The sequence below is a fragment of the Triturus cristatus genome, chromosome 8, assembly GCF_964204655.1.
Source record: "Triturus cristatus chromosome 8, aTriCri1.1, whole genome shotgun sequence".
NCBI lineage: Eukaryota > Metazoa > Chordata > Amphibia > Caudata > Salamandridae > Triturus > Triturus cristatus.
Genome location: NC_140591.1, coordinates 960,246,093 through 960,250,607, shown reverse-complemented (window position 1 = coordinate 960,250,607; position 4,515 = coordinate 960,246,093). Strand labels below are relative to the sequence as shown.

The 4,515-nt window shown below is 45.9% G+C and overlaps 1 pseudogene; it reads right to left on the bottom strand.

The window, feature by feature from the left end:
• Positions 1-2,218: 2,218 nt before the first annotated feature.
• LOC146805290 (28S ribosomal RNA) lies at positions 2,219-4,186 on the bottom strand (annotated as a pseudogene).
• Between the last annotated feature and the right edge of the window lie 329 nt (positions 4,187-4,515).

The following is a 4,515-nucleotide window of genomic DNA, read 5'->3' as shown; positions in this document are numbered from 1 at the left end:
CTACCACTAGGATAGCTTTCTTTAAAAGGTTGTCTTAAACCTACTACAATAAGAGTCGAATTGTACTGGTGCAAGGTGAACAGCATATACCAGGCCAACTTCTCACATTAACCAAATGGATACAATTTTGGGCAGCATCCTTGGTTCTTTTTTTATGAACATTGTATAGGTCATTTAAGTCAATATTTCAAGGCCCCACTTCTTTGTGTAAGTTAGAGTCTTCACATGCTTCTGTTATTTTGAGAAGTGTAATTTCTTTACACAAAAGTACGAAATCTCATTGTTAGGTACTCTGTCAATAGGGATCAATTTCAGATTTTTCTTATTTTCTTTTTCAATGATGTCTTTGTAATACTGAAAGATATTATGAGCATTGATATGGTAAGTGGCATCTCTTGTACCATTGGTGATTATTCTGGAAATTCTATTTTTGTCTTTCTTGAACAGTGCATGATATCCCTTATAGTTGCCCATTGCTTTTGCATATCTTTTTTTCTGCGATTTATTAAGCCTTTAATTTTTCTTATCTATTTTTGGTATGTTATTTTGGACTGGGTCATTCTGATTCTCATCTTGAGCATTGCCCATAGACTCATAACCAATTTCATTTGGATGTTCATTGTGATTGACTGTATTTTGATGTATATCACTGGTATTTTCTGAGATATAATTCGCAATATCTTCCATCAGGTCCCAAACAGCGTCATGATGTTTCGGATTTTTGTAGAATTTTTGAGCTTCTATCATTTAGATCATGAAAGTTAGGGATTTTAGGCGATAGTTTTCTGTTGATTATGTCTATATACCTTTCTTTGTCATTTCCATTGATATTTCAGGTTCATCACTGTAGTCACGTTCAGTATTGGCGGATGCTTGCTGTACAACCTTGACAGGTTTTTTGCCTTTTTGTATTCTATCCCCTCTTTTCTCTGCAATATGTTTTCTACTTTATTGTCTAAATTTTGAACCATGAGCACATTTATATTTCTCTTCCTTTCATTCACTTTTTTCATTTCAGCTAGTAGCAATATTTCTTTTTTTCACTATAGTTTTGATGGTTTGCTGCTTGCTTGAGGTGCAAGTCTGGCATAGTTTTGTGCTTTCAGGTGTGTATGTCTTGCATGCTGAGGTCACAGAACCTACAAAGGAATCGTAGATCTCCTTTCTTTATTCCACCTTTGCCTTTTGCAGAGTGGCCTGCAGTGTTGTAGAATTCAGCTTGAGCAATATGTGTTTAGGTGGACACGTTTTCTTAGCTCTTTAAATGTTCCCATTATGTCTCCACACAAATCTCTGTTGTATTTTCATTGGAATATTCAGTGTGCAATTGTTTTGGTAAAATCACTTCATTTGTCCTTGGATTTATCATTGACCTCTTACACATCTGTCAGTTTTTTCAAATGTTAATACAATTGCATCACTCCTGGCTGATGAGGCTACAAGTTCAATGTTTTCACTGTGGTTTAAGGTTTCCTCATTGTCTAATAGTACTGAGGGTGCACAGGGCAATATAGTGTGATATGATTTGTTGTCATCTCTGTGTTGTTAGATCTGGGTGTGGAGTTGACAGAATTGTTAAGGAGGTCAATAATTTGTGGAAAAGACGGCATTTCCTTTCCACCACATCTGGAATTGGGATCATTATCTTAGCCATTTCTCGCTATTATGCCAGCGGCTATATTTGTTTGTATGGCCTAACCCTATACACATCTTCTGAAAGAGTAAAGTGGTATAGAGGTAGTTACCGGTGGGACCACTTGAAGGTAAAGGCAACTACGACTGAGAAGAGGTTAAGAGAGTCCTAGTTACTCCCGCTGTTTACCCGCGCTTCCTTTCTACACTTTGACATTGTGTACTGAGCAGAAATCACATAACGTCAGCACCCACTTCAGGCCTTCATGATGTTTTGTTTTAATTAAACAATCTGATTCCCCTATTCTGCACCAGTGCTAAGTCACCTGCTAGGTGCTGTCCGAGCAGAACTCTAGCACTGTGCTCAGTGGAGGGGCACGGGTAGTGGCAACCACTGCAGCTGAGATGATCCACAGTAAAGGGCCTGGCATACAACCAGAGTCACTGCTGCCCTGGAAGCCAACACCCTGTCCATCCGCAATGTGTGCCCAGGCCCACTTCTCCCCTCAGCCAGCCTTAGAGTCAATACTTATCCCGAAGTTACGGGTCTGACTTGCTGACTTCCCATAACTACATTGTTCCAACATGCCAGAGGCTGTTCACCTTGGAAACCTGCTGCAGATATGGGCACAACTTGGTGCAAGATTTACATAATCTTCCTCAAAATGTCAAGGCCTAGTGAGAGCTTAACAGACGCAGCTGGAACTGCAACATTTTCCAAGGCTCCTGCCCCTCTCTCAGGGTGAGCCCATTCTAGGGCACCCTGCCCTTCACACAGAAAAGAGAACTCTTACTGTGGGCTCCCATAGGCCTATCTGGGATCATTTGTACTACCTTACTTGACAGTGTGAGGGTGCCCGACTCCACCACTTTGAGTTCTGGGATCTTAACTCAACTCCTTTTTAATCTGCTGAGGGCAACTGAGGCGATCGCCCATCCCTTCCGAATGAGATTGCCCATTTCTTAGAACCAGCTGACCCACATTCGGCTGCTGTTTACATGGAACCCTTATCCATTTAAACCTTCAAAGTTCTCATTTGAATATTTGCTACTACCACCAACATCTGCACCTACTTCGGCTCCCCCGGGCTCCCTCCGGGGCTTCTATTCATACCACAGTGGCCCTCCTACTTGTCGCAGCTTAGCCCTCATGGCTCTCAGCACTGGGGATGGCCGGGTATGGTCTGACACTCTAGTGCCACCTATTTCCAGGGCTGGTTGATTCAGCAGGTGAGTTGTTACACATTCCTTAGTAGCTTCCAACTTCCATGGCCAACGTCCTGCTGTCAATATCAACCAACACCTTTTCTGAGGATTGATGAGCGTTGGCACCGGGCGCCTTAGCCTGGTGTTTGGTTCATCCCGCAGCATAAGTTCTGCTAACTAATCTAGGCACTCACATTCGATGCCCGTCTCTACACCACCAAGCACCTCTTTTTACCCACCAAAATTTTGAGAATAGGTTGAGATCGTTGAAGCCTCAGGACCTCTATTATTTGCTTAAAACTAGGGGTTCCGAGTGCCAGCGATCCTGAGGGAATCTTAATACAGAACGAGCTGCTAAATGGTTCAATTAGCCTTTCACACCAATACCGAGGTTGGATACCAGATTTGCACTTCAGGACCATGACTAACCTCCACCTCCCTGGCATAGTTTACTATCTTTCGGGTTCTATCACACACGATCATGCTTCACCTCCCCAATTAAGTGGGTTAAGTGCTGGTGTTGCGGACACTGTGAGGACGCAGTGGGATCCCATCTCTGTTGGCCCACATCCGTCCACACCATCATTGCGCCACAGAGTTTGGATCAGCCCTCTGACTCACTCACATATTAGACTCCCTGGTCCATGTTTCAAGATGGGTCAGGTGGGTAACCAACATTGGCTCAGGCCTCCCCACCCAGAGGCACAACTCTGTCAGGGTGCACAGTGCACAGTCCTCCCCAGTTGACAGTCTCACCGGAAGCAGGGGTCCCCGTACCCCTTCCCTGCTCCACCGTACCATGAGAGGGACCTAGGTCATTGCTAGGAGAGGGCATGAAGCTGATCAATCTCTTTCTGGCTCACAGAGACACCAAAGCTGTTGCCAGGAGCGCTGTATCGCTCTCCGCCAGGGCACAGAGCCACCTGCCATACCAAACCCTTCCCAGTCAACATGGAGCTGGTTGCGGTGCACTGCTGCAGAGGGAATGTGAGGGTTTAACGTAACCAGGCGGCGGCCCCATGAAGTTCATCCACCCTCTTGGGTGACCAGCCTTCCTGCCATGTTGATTGCTCTGGGCGACCTGCACGGACCCCACTCATTTACCTCTTCATAGTTTCACTCCCTCTTGAACTCTCTGTCCAAAGCTTTAGATTGAGTTTACCTCCTGCTTTGGGCTGCACTCGCAAGCAACCCAACTCCAGGTCTGATTCCAGTACGTGGAGGGGACTACTACTGGCCTAACCCTATTTGTGGGGTTCAACTTCTTGGTCCTGCAGGATGTCATCCTCTGCACTTTCCGTGACAGCTGGCTAGATAAGGGAGTTGAGGCTGGGGTCTTCCAACTAAGCGCCAGCCGGAGCGGTGACCTGGTCAGAGCTTCTTATCGAGGGCAAGCAGCAGAGACCTACCTGCTTTTGGGAACCCCGCTGGGGCATTTTGCAACACAGTGGGCAGGATAAGGAGCCCCAGGGCATTGGGCTCCCACTCCTGGGCCTGCTGGTCAGAACTTTTGAACCCAGGTAAGCAGGGGACACCTCCCTGGCCCTGCTGGTATCAATCCACCATACATTGAGACTTGACCAACCAGGGAATGAGCCCAGAGCTGGGGATTATCCCACCAGGGCCTGCTGGGGCTCTGACCTGGGGCACGGTAAGTGATTTTAAATCCAGACAAGT